Consider the following 19,424-nt stretch of genomic DNA (forward strand, 5'->3'; position numbering starts at 1 on the left):
GATCTTACCTTTCCCAATTTCCAGTTAAAACTTGATTCCAGACAAACAGCACAAATTCATTATTGTTGTTAACTGTACAGTGTGCAATAGATTTGATCAGTCTTTGATTCATCCCAATATATTTTTATGAGGATAGTACATAGTTAATTTTTTTTTCATATTTAATCTATGTTCTACTAGAACTGGTTCAGAGAGGAATATCTGTAAACACCTGAAGGGATGGTACAAATAAGACAGTCAGGGTCTTTTCAGTGGTGCCCTGTGACAGGACCAGAGGCTAGGGACACAGCTGGATATGCAGAAAGCTCTGCCTGAATATCAGAAAACACTTTTTCACTGGGAGTGTGACTGAGCATGGGCACAAATTGCCCAGGTGATGCCATGATGATTTTTTGCCTTTTCTTTTATACCCCTTTTATACCTTTTTAAATCTTCCGTATTCTTAGTGGTTTTTAGCCTACATTATTAGACTTATTTGTCCAGCTAAGAGACTAAACATTTTAAAAGCTTCATAGATAGAGATCAAAATGCCCGAGACACCCAGGTCCTCTCCAGAACACATTCTGTAAACTAAGATAGAACCCTCCAGGGGAAGGTTCCTTGGAGAAGAGGACTCATTCGAGCCTCTCATTGAGAAATCTTTCACATATATGCTAATTAGTAAAACCTATAATGTTATACTCGATCTATTGTGTGTGGCATTGCGGTGTGCGTTGGAGTGCATTTGAACTGGACGTAGTGTACCTAAAGATCCTTAAAATAAATACAAAGATAAAATCCCTTTTTCTCTTCTAACCATGTTTGATTCTTGATTTTAAGACCAGGAAAAGGCATCACAGGGATGTTGTGGAGTCTTCCTCCTTGGAGATATTCAAAAGCCATCTTGGAAAACTGTCTTTAGGAGGCCCTGCTTGAACAGGGGGCTTGGACCAGATGATTTGCAGATGTCCCTTCTATCCTGAGCTACTTCATGATTCTGTGGCCTTGAGTGAAAGGAATTCACTTTAGTTAAAGTGCATTAATTAGTCTGCAAACAATGCTATTATATAGGGGATCTTTATATTACTCTAGATCTTTTTTTTCAAGTTTCTACAAAACCTGTCTTTATAAATAAAAATTCTTATTTCATATAGAAAAAAAAAATTCTTCACCATTATGTATTTTATGAAAGTCTTTTTTTCTCTCTTGGCAAAAGATTCAAAACCATGACCATGAATAACCTAGTATCAACTTCCCACTTGTTTCATTAACATTTGAAACTTCATTTTATTAAGTTTTCATTAGTATTTTTTGAAAAGTAGAAAAAAATCTAAAATTACAAAATGGCAACATTTACCATGCCAAAGGATTTTAAAAAGCACCCAACTTAAACAGATTTCTAATTTAGATGCTTTTATCATCCTTGGGTTTTAAATGTTGGGCTGTAATATTGACAAGATAATTTGCAGAGCATTACTCATGCCATTTAGTTTAAGTCTTCACTGTTTCTTATTTCCTTTTGGAAGTTTTTAAAACAGAGATGATTACCCAAAGAACAAGTCAGATCCTTTATCACAGTGAAAATTACCAGTAATAGATTAAATTTATAGATATTAGGAAAACATTATTTAAAGTTACAAGAGTGTTTGTTGCTTTGCTTAGTGGTTTTCAAGGGTTTTATATAGCTGCTATTATTAATGCATGTTGTTTGACTGGCGAAGGAAAGAAAGGTTGAAATCTGAGACAATATTAAAATACTTTAGAAACTTTAAAGCATTATAATAGTTATTTCAATAAAACTACTTCAAATATTTCTTCAAGAAGGAAACAATTTGGAGTTCAAGTTCAGCAGCATAATAACTGAAAATGTATAACAGTACTCTTATTCCCATCACTAAACTATAGATTACGGTCTTTTTCAGTTGTTGCCATTATAAATCCCTGTTCCCAGGGGTGCTAAGCTATCATAAAAATTTGCTTTGGGCAATGCTTTAAGATAAGTTCTTCAAATAATGCATAGGGGATTGGCTTGCAACTCCCACTTGTGTTAATAGGAGCTATCTAGGCAAATCTCTCATGGATTCATGGGAGAGAAAGCTCCAGAGTATAAAAAAGTTTCGGCCTGAGGATTATTTGTTTTTGATATATATCCTGATAAAAACATGCTCTAAAATAAAACACTTCAAGCTAGTGATCTCAGTTATTTGCTGGGTCTGTTAACACTCAGATTTTTTTAAATTGAAATTCCACTAATGAAGCCTGCAACATAAATTATTTCCTACAAGTTTGTGGAAGAAAGAGTAATAGTTTGGCTGAAGAAATATAAGTTTTCAATCCAATAATATACAATTAACTGAACAGAGACATTATATACTAAGCTTTATGCTATTTTCTATCTAATCCAAAATGCTGGTAGAACTTCACTTTGATACACGCCCTGCTCTTTAGGAGGTGGGGATATAGATTGATGTGGCTGATACAAGTTTAAGTGGCCCTTAACTTCTACATGCAGCTTCACATTTTCCACTTTTGATGTAGGTTACAGTGGTATATCAACTCATCTTCCCTCTTCTGGGAGAAATTCCATTCCCCTAATTCCAACAGCTCACATTTCATACTGTCCATCCACGAATCAGGTCATGAGTTTACTATAAATGAGTGCGCTGATAAAAAAACTTGACACACTTCATCTTCTAAAAAAAATCTGGCTATGTCTGTGTCTCTCATGCCTGCATTCCCCAACTAGTTAGGCAGTAAAAATATACCAGAAACTTCCACTAAGAACCATAATTTTCAGTTCTCTGAAGTTCTCCTAGTCATTTATATTAAATATACAAGTGTCTGAATATTGCAAAAGAAGAAACACTACACAGAAATACCAACTTCATCAATTTCAGCCATTTTGGAAAGTAGCTTAATTTTATGCGTTCTGAATTATTCCTTGAAAGAACTTTTTTTTCACAGACTGTTATGAGGTTGCAGGGAAAAGAAAAATTATCCTTCCTATCTAAGGACCACCTTTGTGAGTACCACTTTTCAGCCTACACATTCTACATTCTTTTTCTTAGGCAAGGTTTTCTAAAAGAACATGCTTATGTCAGAGGTTGACTATGTCAGCTTAAAGTACTTCTTCAACACAATTACAAGACTATAAAGTCATCTCATGAGCTCGGGAAAGTGAGCTATTCTGCATATAATAGGTACAGCTAAACGTACTCTTTCTTTTCTGTATCAGATATTTCAGGTGCACTTCTTTATGCTTCTTGTAATTTCCATACAACTTTCTGGTAAACAGATGGCAGAAACTTTAAATAGTACTTGAGGTGAGATCTCACCAATGTCTTCTACAACAGAACTACTTTCCTTTCTGTACTGCAGGTTTCTTACTTGCCACAATCTCAGATCATACTTTTCATTTCAATAGCCTCTTCGCATTGCTTGTTCACGTATTTTATGTGACTGATTAATAGTACCAAACTTTATCTGTAAGCAACAAAGCTTTGCTATTTGTCCTAAACCCCACACCTACTACTGTCTTATGTCATCCTATCTCTTTTACTCCAAAGTTAAATTGTCCATTTTGCTCTGGTAGTCTGGACCTCTCCCATGTTAATTTTCTATCACTGTAACTATTTTATTTTTCTTACTAACAGTTTCCATGAACAGTATCACCTGCACTCTTTTCTTACACATATTACAATTCTTGCACTAGTCTAGCTTCATTAACCTAATAAACAACTTACTATTGGATTACTTTGTAGCAAATCTGATGTCCAGATATATTTTAGCTACTACAATTTCTTTGCCTAGATAACCCTTTAATTTACCCAAGAAAGGTACAATTACCCTGCATGATTGGCTTTTGCTGGATATACTTAGAATTTTTTCACTTCTGGTTTATATAATTAACTCTACTATGATCCAGATTTGTTCTCAAATCTCCATGAGGTAAGATTACTATGTCTGTAGTTACCCAGATCACATATCCGCCTTCCTTAAATATGTACAACGTTTGTTTTCCTGCAACAAATGCAATATGATTCTCAATCTAATGGACTCCTTAAAAAACTTGCTACAAATTAATTTTCCGTGAGGAAATCATGAGTTGAAATATGAAAACAAAACTTAAACAAAATTTTTTGTGGTCATGCGGGAAATATATTTAAATAATCAGTGGAAAGTTATCAAATTGCATTTTGCTGACCTCCTTGGTTTGCAATGGGTAACATCTAAAAAATAAATAAATAAGTAATGAATATTTATAACCTGTCTATTTTTAATGTAGTCCATCAAATTTAAATGAGGCAAAGGATTAAAGCTACAATTTAAAAGCTTAAAACTAGAAGAGCTTATTTTTAACCTTAGGACAGCCCAGCATTTAAATAAGACCAATTGGAACTGGGAATGAAAATGAACTCTTAATTTTATTAATCTCCTTATACTGTTGTGCATTGTTCTGAGTCACCAAAATATGCATAGCTTCTGAACAGCCTGACACTTTGCTTTGCATTTCATGCTATATTTTAAGAAATATGTATCATATATCACTTGTTAATGGTTTCTGTGGGAGGAGATGAGTAATTAAGGACTTGTGAAATTGGGGCAGGGTACGTTTTTATAACTGATAACATAAGCTCACAGGATGGCTGCAGTTCAACAAAGGGCTTAGCTTGCTCTGTTCTATAAATAAGCACAGGAAATTAGATTAAATTTTTTAAATTAGATTGCCAAGATTTTCAAAAGTGACCATAGGATCTGTGTGTCTTGCTTTGGGACCCCCACTACAAAGTACTTTTCAGAATCCTCATGTTTGACTCCTTTTGAAAATATTTTAGTTTTAGAAAGATTTTATTTCTTCAGGCTTAAAAAAATATATATAAAATAACTCACATTTGAGAAGGATTTAGCTAGACTTGGGAAAAAACCAAAGAGAGCAACCAGGACTACTCTTGTAATTGAATTGTCTTGTTCAACATGCTATATATAGCACATTATGGGATATAAATTTTCTTTACAAGGGTGAATTGTAGTCACTCAAATACTTCTGTATGGGTTTTTTAGTGTAAAGTGTTTATTTGTAATATTAATAGGCAGAAACTAATCCTTACAGTTCCTCCCTCTTTACTATTGCTTTGAAGTTTCATTTAGAAATTTAATGAATGTTTAAGTTAGGTTGGTTTTCTTTCCCAAACTTTAGTAGAATATGAGACAATGCCATTTACAGTCTTGTAACTTGTAGAAGATTTATCTGGGTTTTGTAAATAAACCAGTCATATTGGTTAGGGCTTAGATACTCGAGTTCCAGACAGAGGAGGGAGGAATGGAGACATTTTTCCTCCCCTAGTGTTTAAAAAGGTGTTTGATACCTGACAGCATCAGACAATCCACTCAATACAGCTAAGACACTAAAGCAGGCTTGTAACTTCAGTTTATGACTATGTTTTGAGGTTCAAGGGTACTCTCCAAAGCCCTTGGGAAGCTCAAACTGTATTTGGATTTGGTGTTGCTATAGAACCTGAGCACTCCAGTCCATCTGGCCACTGTTTGGTTTCCAACAGAAGGAAAGTGGAGGCCGAGAAAGACACTGATGTGGATGATGCCAGCAACATGGAAATTTTCAAAGTACAGCTTACTTTGACATGTGGACTATATTTACTATGACAGATCCAACTTTTTGGAAAGCCTGGAAAATGGTCTATACATAGCTCTCTCTTTGGCAGAATGAGAGTTGGGAAGACCCTAGGCATGTATCTGTGTTCCATTTTTAAAAGAGAATGAAACGCATATGCAAGAGAATGAAACTTTATTCCCCTTTTCTTAAATTCTGAAGTATCTTTTCACTCAGTACTATTTCATTGGTTTAGTTGTTTATGAAACAAAACAGTAAAACATAGTGTTGAGGATAGAAAATGTCCTAGTATGTGCTACACATGAACTGAATATAAATTTAAGTTAGTAACATAGTAGCAGATACAACACAAAAACAAGGAAAAGGGTTGAATGTAAGGTTTTATTTTTTTCTGCTGCTGTTTGAATTTTTCCTACTGTCTTTACCACCTCAAAAGTAGGTCCTTACAGAACTTCTGTGCAACACCTAAAACGTTATCTAGTACCCATGTTTCAACATTGTATAGGGAAAACAGCTACATGTACAAACATTTCATGGAAGAGGAGCCTTAAAATTCTCATAAAGAAGATTGATAACTGCATAAAAATGGAGATTAAATATCTCAGTCTCTATTCTCCAGTCCTTCTCAACTTCCTTGAATTATAAGTCTTTGTAAAAGGATTTGGGATCCCTGAACAAAAAAGATAAATGGACAATTATTGCAGTTGCAATTGGAAACAATTTAGATGAGCCATTTGGCAAGTATGTTTTTTGCTGTTCTGGTCATACAGAGGGCAGGAAAAAAACCATTTGTGGATAAATGTGAAAATTTGTAAGTTTTGTCAAAAAAAAAAAGAAAAAGAAAGAGAAAAAAGATTAATAGAGGAAATGCTACATGTCCTTGGAAACTGCCCTTGCACTTCTAAGCCATCACGTGAAATCTGAGAGAAAATGTGAGGTAGGTTTGTCACTAAGAATAAAGTGGGGCCTGAACTGACAACCCTTGTTAGATTCCTTCCTTTTCTTTCTCTCTTGTGTCCTTAGTAGACAGATATACAAATTACAATAACAAAATTAAATGTCCAAACAGCACCTGGCATGAGTCTAATTCCGCTCCTGTGACATTCCATGTAAAACTGTATTGATGGCACCATACATTGGCTAAGCCCACACAGCTACTCCTTCTGCCAGTCCTTCCATGTCTCACAGCGAGCAACTTACACATCTTCCTTTTATGCATGAAATTAATATAGTGTTTGGAGGGTAAATGCTGTTTAGGATAACAGTTGAACTCTATTAACAGCTTTGAAAGGGGGAGGGAAACAACAGAAAAAGCTGCATTTACTTTGATGACACTCTCACTACTCAGATGAAATGCCAGAAATGCAGCTCACAATGCTGTTCAGAGACAATCTGAATGATTTTGTGGGTATTTTGATGCAAGTGGAGATAAAGATTCAGAACAAATTCATTGTGTAGAGGAGGAACTGCACAACAGCAAATCTTTCTCCTCAGCTACCAAACCTTAAAGCCAAAGTTCCCTTGTGTGTATCTACACCATAACTCATCCAACAGTACATCTACTGTATGTTAGGTATATGTGCAGGATATTTCAGTCAGTATTCTAAAATTCTCATGTAAAGCCTGTTTGTTTGCTACGTGTCTGTCCAGCAGTTCCAATCTATGAGGCAAATAAGTGAGTAAAAATATGTCTTTAATTTGCTAAAACAGGTATTACACAAAAGAGAAGATCTTGTTTCTCAAGAACAGTAGACAACTGTTTTCTTAAACAATATATCAAGGTTTAAATTCTCAAAGGGTTTTCCAAATTCAGGCCCAGAAAGCAAGTAAAGTGTTGTATCATAAGTTAAAACTGAAGTATTTTTTCTGTTACTAAAAAAATAATGGAATGAAGTATTTTATCTTGTGTCACTTCTCAGATTTGAACATAAAGGCATGAAAAAGTCTAATTATTATTAGCACACAGTAAAAAAAAATTACCATATGTGAACTTTTCACAGAAAGAAAATTATTTGGAAATGATGCAATTGAATATAATTTAGGTCCAGTAGATAAAGATGAAGAAGAAATAAGAAAATGCAGAAACTATTACATTCAACGATGCATCAAATGCCATCATCTCTTATTGTTGACTCAGTTACCCTTGACATCTATGGAAGTTGGTCTTCAGTGACTCCCAAGTGTTGAACTCCAAGAAGATAGAGAATAGGTAGTCAACAGAAGAAAGAAGATATATTAATTGACAAAGTAGTTCTGCCAAAATATTTCATTGTTGCCTTTTAAGTTGGGATAATTTCTCTCAGTGGAAAGCATAGTGATGAACCTACACAGAAAAGAAAGAGATCGTTAAAAGTCTAGATGCTATAAACTCTCACTTCTTTGACTGCTGACTCTCCTACAGGCTAATCTAGAGCTGCTGCTGTCTCCTCACAGGCCTGTGTGTGAGTTGAACTTCCAGGAGGTGTAAATCACAGAGATCAAATCTCTCATTTCTACCCATTGTTATATTAAAAAATATGGATATAGGCAGGTGCATCTCTTACTGCTTCTGTGTTTTATGTATGACACACAGTTGTCAATGCATGTTTGGAAATGCACCTTTAGGGAGACACGGGTAATAGGACTGTTGCTTTATAAATCCCAAGTTCTCTTAGACACAAGCTGGACATTGTCATGTTCTGCTCTCCCAAAGGAGATATACTTTGGGATATGCATAGGACCACACCAAGACATAGCTAAGAAATTTGCAGTAGTAATAACATTATTGCTAGAAAGCAAGGTGCCTACATATTCCATTGGAATTTTGGATCATTCTCTTGAATTTAGGTGCTGAAATACTTTTTTGAATATATTCATAGAGCCTGATCATCTCTGAGAACTAATCATATTTATCTTATTTATTATTTAGTCTTTTTTTGTGAATATAATTTTAAAAAAGTTCTCCGTTAAGTGTTCCTAGGAAACTACTAACTTCTACATATCTGCTTTCTGGCCCTATATAATAACTATGAAATTTATCCAGTAACTGCTGCCCCAAGGTTCCTGAGAAGAAGAAACTCTGCTATGTATTTCAGCAAATAAGTCATCTAAGGTGCAGGAAGAAAGAGAGTACAATAATTTATACAGTGCTTTACTTCCTTTAGATAATAGAAATTAATTATTTTTTTTAGTTATTGGCTGATTATTCATGTTGTATTTCTGGTGAGTTTGGATTCATTAACTATTATACAGATTCAAGATGTGGTGTTAAATTAAATTGGAATATAAATGAAACAAGCAATCCAGAATAATATATATACCATATAAAGATGACTAAGTAAGATACTATCAAACAAATATATTTTGTTAGAATTTTTAATTTCTCTCACAAAATAATAAATACTAATATTTTCTTATTCACTTTTCTTTCTGGTAGGTGATAAAGGCACCATTCAAGAGAGGACTCTGTAGTGTCAGACCTTTGCCATTTGCCCAGAAGTCTTTATTCAGATCAGAAATAAAATGGTTAAGTAAAAAGCAAAAAGGTTTGGAACTGTTAATGGAAGCAACTATAAAATTTGGAAGTACAAACTATTTCCACATTAGTCCTATCTATCTCAGCCTTTTTTCTTCTTCTTTTGTACACACAAGGTACACTTGCTGTTCTCCATTACAAATTAGCAAAACTTTTTTTTCCTAACTGTATTTATTTTACTGGATAGTGGACAAACTATCAGTTGTACATTGTGTTTCTTATAAGATTTCTCAAATTTCAGCCTATTATTAAAATAACTTTTTTTTTTTTTAAGAAGTGAAACACTATTTCAGGTTACACTGTCTCCGTTTAAGCTGTCATTTCAGGTAGCAACAATGTAGTTTTCCCGCACTATAATTGTTTTAGGCATGACTATTTTCTCATTGCATGCGGCTACCCTTGCTTATTAGAAATAATATGTGCTGTACTTAGACATAAACCTATGCACACAACACTTTGTTAGAAATATTTAATTTAGAATTAGTTAAGTGATGGCTTGGTAAAAATAAATGTCTGGATTTGTTATTTATCAAGTAAAACCACCATAGAAATATATTATGCTTTTATGATTATTCCACATTTAAAATGGAATGATTAGTTTATTTCAATTACCATTATTTCAAGAGCATTTTGTGATTCCTGCTCTGTTACTAGATTTTTTCCCTAGAAGACTTACCAAGATTTGTATCTAGCATAAGATTTGTTGTTACTAGTAGGTTGAGTGATCAGCAGCCAGACATTGGACCAGTATCTCATTTCCTGTCTTCTGCAGGTGTCTATTGACATATAGGAAGAAATTTCTTCCTGGCAGTTAAATTATTTTACTTGGCTTGGATGGACAATCTTCTTTACTGGTTTCCTTGACACTGACATGAATCAATAAGGACACAATTCATTCTATGTTCATGAAGCTGAGGTGGTCATCACAATGAACTGTTTATTATGCATTACCACTTAACACCTAAATGTGAGAGAGGAGAGCCAATGTCTTGTAGTTTCAGATTACAAGCTATGCAACAAACTTGGACTCCTGGTTCCATGAACCTAAGGATCATAAATCTTGCACGCAAAATATCATGCTAGTGTTTTCAGGGCATAATACCTGTTTAAATTGACACAAATTAAATCAACATGTTGACACTGTTGGGGGTTTTGGTATAATAAATCCTAGGACCCTTTTGTTCATGTTTTAATAAGCTACCCTTTTATTTAGGCTGAAGTTTCTTTACCATCAATTTAATTTATTGCTTAATTTTCTCTCATTTTAATGTGCTATTTATTGCTTCCAAAGCAGTTATCTCATCTTACCTTAGTTTCTACAATATGTCTACATGAGACTCTAATAGCTAAATAATTTCCTTTTTTGGTCTTTAGATTTATACTTACTGGGTTTACACATTGGAAATATTTCCTCTTGCTTCTTAGTATCTAGGGGCTTCTGATTAAGTACTCCTGAAACTGTTGGGTCCTTCAGTTTTAACTGCTTGACTTGGTGTGCCGGTTTGGACAAATCTGGAGGAAAATATCCTCTAATAGAAGGCAGGTCACAACTGGCCCTCCCCCACCAGGTTCAGGAAAAAAGAAATTTTCCTCAAAGGAAAGTGAAAGAGATAGAAAACACACAGGAAAAGGATAATAATGCTAAATAATAAAACCTCTCCCTGTGGAAAGAAACCTGGGAAGATTTCAGAGTCCTTCTTGTAGGTGTGGTCTCTCTCCTCCTCCTTGGAGCTGGGTTGGTGTGGGCCTACCTCCAGGGCCTCGGTGGAAAATTCTCCTGATGTGTTCTGATGTTGAAACAGTCCAGAAGAGAAGAAGGGGAAAAACTGAAGTCCCAGGAAAACAAAGTTCACCTCTCCATCTCCCTCTGGAGAAAAGGAGCTGAAAACTGGCTGAAAAGCAAGAAGGGTGCTTCCTCCGCTCTTGTTGCTGCAGAAGCAGAGGAGTGTGCGTCTGTGTCCTTGAACAACTGTTTTGAAAAGTTTGCTCGGTTTTTTTCTCTCCCCCCTCTCAGGCTCAGTTTAAAGGCACAGAAAGGCACAAAATTAATTTCTGGGCATAGAGCAGTGATAGGGGATACACATCATAGTCACCCCAAGATGTTCCACCCCTTATCCCATATCGTTGGCTCAATGCCCAAATTAACATAACTCTACACACACACATTAATACATACATACATAAATATATACAGCTATGTACAAACAGTGACAGTGACACTCAGCAACCAGTGGTATACAGGCATTCCACACTACAGGTGGTTCTCACCTAACAATCAGATCTCCCTGCGGTACACAACATGTTGTTCCATCCCTCTGCATTACCTATCAGGTGCAACCAGGTCCCTGAGCAAAGACAACCCCACGGATGGGTTTGTCTGTACTCGAGGCAGAATTAACCCCGTCTTTATGGTGTTTTCTTCACGTGCCTTTACCTTTCCCTTTCCTTTGATGTGGGAGAGGACCGACGTCTGCAGGCTTCATCTGTTCTGGAGGAATCTTAACAGCACTAAGAGAGTTAATCTCACCCGGGCCTTGCAGCTGGAACTCGCCTTTTGCTGTTGGTCACCTAATTTCTGCCGGGTGGTGGCCAGAGCTCGTTTCAGTGTAGCATTTTATTTCCGCAGCTGCACTGGGAGGGGCTGGCCACGCCGTGGGGCCGCCTGCACGGAGCAGGGCCGTGGATGGAACAGGGCCACTCGGCTCCAGGGTGTCTGTGTCCCGGCCGGCCCGGCCCGCACTGAGGGGGCTGTGCCGGGTGTCCAGCGAGCAGAAGTGGCTGAGATCTCAGCCAAGCCGCACCACGGCTGACCTGGCTGGGCAGCGCCGAGCTGGGCCCGGCCCCGCTGGGCTGTGGGCCCCCACGTTACCTGTCCAAAAGCTGGAAGCAAGGGAACGTTCCCGGGCTTTGCTCGTTCTTAAATGTGGATCACAGAGGCGTGTCAGGCTTCTTAAGTGGCTTTAAAAAGTTGCCAGTATTCAAACTAGCCAGTTGATTGGTTGTGTCGGGTCTAGAGGAAGCTGTAAGCACCTCTTTGCAAGAGAATCACTTCCATGGCTGATGGAGCCCTCTTTAACTAAAAACCCAAACTATGCTAAACCATGACACTTGGTTAGCTTTACCTTGAAGACTTTCAATTCTCATAGGCTTTTCAACATATAAATTAAATGTTTCACCTCAAATTTGATTGAACATAGATGCTTTCAGTACCTTTACTCATTAAGTATGTTCATCAATCAACGTTTCCTATTTTAAATAAAAATGTATTATTCTGGCACTTGTGATTATGGTCTCCTAGCAACTTTCTCGAACCTATCCTTTTCATTTCAATGGTCTAAGGCCAGAAAGGAATGATGTTAACCCTAATCCTGTATGTGGTTTAATCTTTCTCCATGTGGTATAACTTTAATTTGTTAAAGGAGCCGATATCTGTAATTTCATTGGACTAATGATAAAGTACAGTATTAAACTTCCATTCTACATGTCACTGTAACCTATATCACAGAAAGAAAAATCCTTTCCCACATATTCACTTGGAGCCTGCAGTTAGCAGACTGATTGTTTTTCACACAGAAAGCTCCAGCAAGGCATCTTAAAGGAAAAACTTAATTCAATAGGTTTTTTCAATACCTCAGTAAGAATCAACTTTTTTTTTTTCATTTTACATGCTGCTTTTCTCCATCCCAGTGGCTGCATGAGGTAAATTTTCTTGTCCCCAGTTGCAAAGTGCCTTTTCCTTTATCAAGTCCTCCTTAAGCTTTTCTCTGAAATTACTTCCTCTTCTTTTTATTTCTGTCCATATGTCTATAGTTTTTTTCTCCTCGAACATATTTTTTGTGTCTTGTCACAGCTCATTCTTACAAAATTGTGTAAACTCTTCTCCTTAGGTGCCTGATCTTACAATCTCTGGAACCCTGGGGGACAGCTGCACTGCTTTCAGAACAGGGAAGTCTGTAATTCTACAAGAGTAGATCTTAAGAATAATAGTTCATAAATGACCATATATCTTTATATATGTATAAACTTACACATGAAGAAACTCATTCTTCCTTGCTATCAGGGTGCAATTTCTCATTTTTTACCACATTTGAATTTAGGACTGAACAGATCTGTTTGTGCTAGTTGGCACTTACTCCATAGGTCCATCTTCATGGATACACAAGGAAAGCATGACTAATGATATCAGTGTTCATCCTTTCTATGTAAACCAAAGCTGTGAAATTAAGTATCTGATCCTGTTCTTGAATTTAAATTTGTTCATCATCCATATTGTTCACAACACAATTTAATACAGACATGCAGGATAAATTCTGTAGATCTTTGAAGGAGTAAGAGCCTGCATGTGCTCAGGGCTTTAGTATAGGCTCAAGCTTTTGTTTCTATAATCTGCATAGGGCAAATACAGGTAGCTTGAGTACACTGTCCTCTAGGAGGTATGACAAATTCAGGTTTTCTTTGTTGACATACAGTCAACATCCTGGTTGAAGCAAGAAATAAATTTGGAAAGAAAGAACCTAGAAGACAGTCATGCTTAAACCTTGTCTAGGCTTTGCCCTGTTGTCAGGGCATCAGGCTCAGCCAGCCTGGGTTTGTGAAAGGCAGGTCCTGCTTGACGTCGTCCTACCTGCTGATGCGGCTGCACCTAGAGTCCTGTGTGCAGTTTTGGGTGCTATGATATAAGACATTAAGCTGTTAGAGAGTGTCCAAAGGAGGGCAACAAAGATGGTGAAGGGCCTTGAGGAGGGGCTGAGGTCACTTGGTCTGTTCAGCCTGGAGAAGATGACACTGAAGGGAGATTTAAGGGACAGGCACCAATCTCTTCTGTCTGGTGAGAAGTGACAGCTGGCTGAACATGAGGCAGCAGTGTGCCTGGCTGACCAAGAAGGCCAATGCCATCCTGGCTTGTAGCAGCAGAGTGTGGCCAGGAGGACTAAGGCAATGATCATTCCTCTGTGTTTAGAACTGATGAAGCCACACCTCAAGTCCTGTGCTTGGTTTTGGGCCCTTCACTACAAAAAAGACATTGAGGTGCTGGTCCAGAGAAGGGTAACAGGGCTGGTGAGGGGTCTGGAGCACAGCTCTTATGAGGAGCAGCTGAGGAAGCTGGGATTGTTTAGCCTGAGGAATAGGAAGCTCGGGGGACCTTTTTGCACTCTACAACTCCCTGAAAGGAAGCTGTGGCTGAGGGGGGAGGGGGGTGGCTTCTTCTCCTGAACAAGTGATAGGGTAAGGGGAACTGGCCTCACGTTCCTCACACCCCCTCACTGGCACCAGGGGAGGTTTAGATTGCATATTAGGAAAAACTTCTTTAGGGAAAAGGTTGTCAAGCACTGGGCTACCTGGGGAAGTGGTTGAGTCATCCTCCTGGAGGTATATAAAAGACCTGTAGATGTGGTACTTGGGCACATGGTTTGGTGGTGGATTTGACAGTGTCAAGGCAAGGGTTGGATCTGATGATCTTAGACGTCTTCTACAAATAAAATGATTCTTTGATTCTAGATTGGATCTTGCTGGTTTTAGCTCATTGACTTACACGTTTGGAGAAATGTTCTCTCTATGCTGTTGAGAATAGTAGCGATGGAGAAAACAAAATGGAAAATAGAAGACTTACAGCAAGACTTAAAGCAGTATAGAACGTTCACCTGCAGACTTAATCTGTGCATTTTGCTACTATCAGCTTCTTCTCTAAGGGCTAAATTCAACCCCATCTTGGAGATATCAATAAAATTAATTCCTCCTACTGGAAAAAACCCAAACTTCTTTCTGGTTCCTGCTGCTTGCCAGCTACTATTCTGGTCTCTCTGCTTCAAACCTCCATACCTTTTCACTTTCATCTTAATACATATATTCCTTTGCCTCCTTTCCCTCCTTCAGCTATCAGAATCAAATTTTGTATCTACATAAGTTAATGCAGTGGAAATATAGTAGGGTGGATTCTATATGCTATATAGAACAGTATTAAACAAAATTGCATACACTTGCAAGAAGTTTTTCGGCCTATCCTTTATTTCTGGCTCATTGTATAAAAACAGAATTGAATTAACCAGTTAATTACTGGTTCTTATAAAAGTAAACTCTAATTTGGTCAGTTTGGTTTTTTTTAAGGAAGAAAAAAGGCAAGTTTGTTAGATGATGAAAATTAGTGGCTGATTACTATGGGAAATTTCTATATTTTGAAGTATTAAACAAGAAGCAAAGAATGGAAGAAAGGAATGAAAAAAGCAAGAAAGAAGAAAGGAAGGAGAAGAATGAAGAAAAGGAGGAGAGACAACTATGTAACCCAGTTACATTTTGTTTAACCTCAAAGGAAGATTTTTCTCTCCTGCAAGTTATTCACTTATGCACTTGCTATGAAATCAGCACTGTGAGTAAGTTGATAGCCTGTACAGGAAAGGAAAGAATGGCAAGCTGATTACTTTATGGTTATTTCACAAAACTGATGAGACAGCAAATGATATTCAATCCTATTAAAAAGACTAAGCACAGCCTTTTTTCCACCCTTAAAAAAAAAATTCCTACATTCCTTGTGCTGGGATTGGATGATACGATTCTACAATTCAGGGAGTCTGCAGAACATCTGCAATGAAATTGGTTTTCTGTGGAAAACTGATGAATCACTTACCGCCAATGACTGGAAGGAAAAGTACTTGTTTATGCCCTTATGTAATGAATTTTTATGAGGTGAAGTTTGCTGTTTATAAAAAATACACTTTCAGTTGCTGCAGATGTAAAATAATAGAATTCAGAATTTAGACCACCACATTACTGAAAAGGCAGTCACTAACAGATTATCATCTACTTACAAAATGCCAAAAAGGGGCTTTTATTTCTGTAATAGAATTAAAATTTCCATCCATTCTATAAGAGAAAAAAAAAACACCACCCAAAACATGGACAATATTAACAGTAACCTTTTTTAATGTATTTGAAAAAAAAATGAATACTTTTACCAAAAATTACTTGTTCTGCTGCAAAAGGTGGATCTAAAACATCATGCTCATGAGCAGTCCTGAGAAAGCAAGCAGTGTCTCTCTGTAATCATGGAAAATCAATTACACGCTTTTTCTTGCATGTTCCCCAACAACCTCTTTGAAGCACAAATTAAACTGATAGCTTAGGTGTAAGAACTGACCATTTCATTGTGAAAAGCAACTTCTCACAATCGTATGTATCTTATGAAAGTCGTATGCCTGCAAATTAATTAGTGGAGCTAACTAAGAATTTAACAAAAAACCCCTTTTTTATTCTTACATTCAGCAAGAGTTGAGTTTGATTGCTACAATCTTTTAATTTCTTTTAGAATCTTGAGACATTTCAGTAAAATATTTCACAGCTTGAATGCTATTTCTTTTTTGATCCTGCCATGTATTTCCAGGAATAGCTGTAGGTGATTGGAAATGTGCAGATATCTATTCTTAATGACTAATGCATTTTGCATTTCTTCAGCAAAAGCTGTTTTGCTGTGTATGTGAAAAACTTTCAAGTGCTATTTGCTTCATACTTCTAATCTCCAAGTCCTGATATCAATATTGGTTCTTCAAGTATGGCTAATGCACCAGTTTTTCTTAGATCAATTTATATTTTTATGAAGAGGAGTTTTTGTGGCACTAAGCAATGACGCAATGAGCAACCTGCACTTTTTTGTGCCTTGCCACTCCACTACCTTTGAAATTGTTGCATAGTGACTGCTATTGCTGCTATCAGCCACAGGGATTGTGAAAGGATGTAACAGAGAAGGCGTGCTGCAGGTCCATGTATACCTTCTGCAATACCCAGGTTTGCTTAAACCTGGAGACAACCAGCCAAAACCAACTGAACTAATACCCTATTTTCCACAACACATGTAATAAAAGCTGTGCCACTTGGCTAATTGCCCACCTCATGCTTGCACTTGGAGCATGCTCTGGCCATTCAAGCATTGTTTTGGAGAAGAAATACCATGCACCACCAATATGGGACCATTTTGTCCTCTGTATATGGAATGAACAGTAGTGAGCGCACAGTTTTTGCATACAACAGGCCCTCTGAAATCCTCATGTTGTCCAACCTGTAGCCACATTCCTCTAGAGCTCTGATCCCTGTGTCCAGCACCTGCCTTGAGTTTTGCCCTATTCTTAACCTTTTTAATATGGAATAAATCAGGGAAAGGTTGTTATTATTGGTAGTGTAGCAGTCATGGAGATGTTAGAGCCTTTATGAAAACTATCCTGAAGCAATGGTCATTATTTGTTCTCTATCTTTGAACCATGTCACTTTATTAGGTTGAGCAATCCATGGGATTCACAATCTTTGGCAGCAGCCTGCATCAAAAGAAGCTGGAGTTAGAAGTTACCAATAAATACTGCACACACATCATAGAAGCTTTTATTAATTACAGAGAGACTGTTTTGTGGCTATGGTAGTCACTCGTAAGAAACTTACCTATTTAAGTACAAACAGACACAAAAGCATTTTAAGAAAAGCTCTAGTAGCCCTGGGTCTGCATTATGCACACTGCTTCTTATGCCTTGTCATAAGCCATGCATCTCTATCCAGATAATTTGCTCTCACACAGTATGTTCATAGTTGCTATTGTGGTTTAATGCATCTGAAATTAAGATGAAGATCACCAGTGACAAACTGGATATCAACATCCAGAATACCAAGCTTGCTGTCCCTTACTGCACCATGCACAACTATGACTAAATACCTTGTATCAAAACTGGGTGCATTATGAGAGAATTCATTCAGAGTAACCATGTAACAGGCAGTAAACCTCAATTAAAACAGGACAAGTTTCAAAACTCTTTGCAAGTCTTCAGAGGTAATACACATTCCCACGTAAGAGTCAGTACTGCCACAGATGCAATTTACTGTCTTTGCCTGCTGCAATAGGCACGCTCCTGGGGCCTATCCCCAGGGAGTGCCCTACCTCTAGGCAGTAAACCCCGATCATTTCTGCACCCTGTCTTCAAGCCACAAAGGAGAACTAACTAGAGGGCAGGAGAGCAATCCTGTTAGGGAATCAGGTACTTGAAGACTTCTGAACCTGTAAACTGTGACTTTTTTTTCCATTAAGACAATGTATCTCCAAGGATTATCCTTGAAACAGTTATTGCATCAAGGGTATCCTTGCCAATTGCACAATCTGGAGATGCTATCTTGGGTTATTTCCTTGGCACGGTGTGTCCTGAAGGACTATTTAGGTAAGGGCTTTAAACAAAACGGCACACCAGCTATTGGCAAGTGACTAAAAGCTAGGGAACATAAGATGCTTTGGTCATGTTAATGTAGTTCTGCAGTTCTGCAGTCAAGAAGTTAAGACAGAGTATTGCAATGAATACAGAAAACAGCAGAAGAGAGAAGAGTCAGCTTTTCCCCCTCTCCTGAGCTACTCCAGCATGCTTAGTTTTCCATTACAGCTCTTCCAATATAGCCTAATGCAGAGCATTTACTAGACTGACAACCTTTTTTCCCCTGAAATTTGTCCCTGAAAGTAGACAGATTTGAGATGAAGGGTAGCACACTGGCCAACTTTATCATACTTTGCAACAGTTTGTCCTCTTAGGAGACCCAGGATTAGAGGTATGCAGCTAAGGATTTTGTACTTATTAAAAACTGCCTACAGGACATAGAACTACCTGCACCTGCTGTTGCACAAGTCTGCCCACACCTCCTATCTGCATTTTGTATGCAGTCAACAGTCTGAGAAGTCTAAAACCCCAGGTGTGCTCTAGAGAACAGAATATGACTAGTTGGCTTCAACAGATGCTCTACAAGTATTCCTGTGCATGTTTGTGATTCATCTGGTCCCAGCCTGAGAGGAATTCTGCCCACCAATGTCTTTTCCTTGAATGATATCTATTTGGTCACTGCCAGGCTTGTGCCAGCTCCTCGCTTTGGAAGTGGACTCCCCTGGAATGGCAGAAACTTAAGACTGTGGTAATAATTTAGGTGGATGTTTTAATGTTGTCAGCATGTAAAACTCTCTTGGGAAGTTGAAGGCAGGCAGCTGTAATCTATTCGGCAATTCTACTAAGAGTTCTTCCTGGGAATACGTATAGGGTTGAAGCACCATTTTGAAACTGCTTCTGTTGTTTTGGTTACGCACTGTGACTTGCAGTACCTCAGGCTACCAAAACATTCTTATTAAAAGCAAATTACCATCAGTTTTATTATCTATTGTGGCAATAAGCATGACCCTATCCTTTGCCCAGTCATGCCACAATATTCTCTTCTCAGTACAAGCCAACACAGCTTCCTAGCACACAGTGAAGTGTAACAGCTATGACTAATCTGCTCAAAAGAAGAAATGTGAAAAAG

At 37.5% G+C, this 19,424-nt stretch overlaps 1 long non-coding RNA gene across 1 annotated transcript; it reads right to left on the minus strand.

The window, feature by feature from the left end:
- Window positions 1–5,765: 5,765 nt before the first annotated feature.
- Window positions 5,766–10,705, minus strand: LOC125317367. Its single transcript, XR_007200035.1, has 2 exons — window positions 10,509–10,705; window positions 5,766–7,931 (listed from the first exon to the last, which is right to left on the minus strand). It is a non-coding gene; the product is annotated as an uncharacterized LOC125317367 (long non-coding RNA).
- Window positions 10,706–19,424: the final 8,719 nt, after the last annotated feature.

This window comes from Corvus hawaiiensis, chromosome 26, assembly GCF_020740725.1.
Source record: "Corvus hawaiiensis isolate bCorHaw1 chromosome 26, bCorHaw1.pri.cur, whole genome shotgun sequence".
NCBI lineage: Eukaryota > Metazoa > Chordata > Aves > Passeriformes > Corvidae > Corvus > Corvus hawaiiensis.